We start from the raw sequence: 240 nt of genomic DNA, 5'->3' as shown, positions 1-240 counted from the left end.
TTGTACCTACATCAACTACAAAATACATTTATTTTCAAGTATGCATGTAACATCCACCAAGATAGACCATGTTCTGAACCATAAAACAAGTTTCAATAAGAGGACTGAAATTATTCTCTGGCCAAAATTGTAGTAAATTAGAAGGCAATAATGAAAAATATCTAGAAAATTCCCCAAATATTTGGAAATTAAGCAACACATAAATACATAACCCATGAATCAAAGAAGGAATCACAAGAG

Source organism: Propithecus coquereli, unplaced genomic scaffold (genome assembly GCF_000956105.1).
Source record: "Propithecus coquereli isolate 6110/MARCELLA unplaced genomic scaffold, Pcoq_1.0 Scaffold7, whole genome shotgun sequence".
In the NCBI taxonomy this organism is placed as follows: Eukaryota; Metazoa; Chordata; class Mammalia; order Primates; family Indriidae; genus Propithecus; species Propithecus coquereli.
This window is presented reverse-complemented; position numbering follows the sequence as displayed.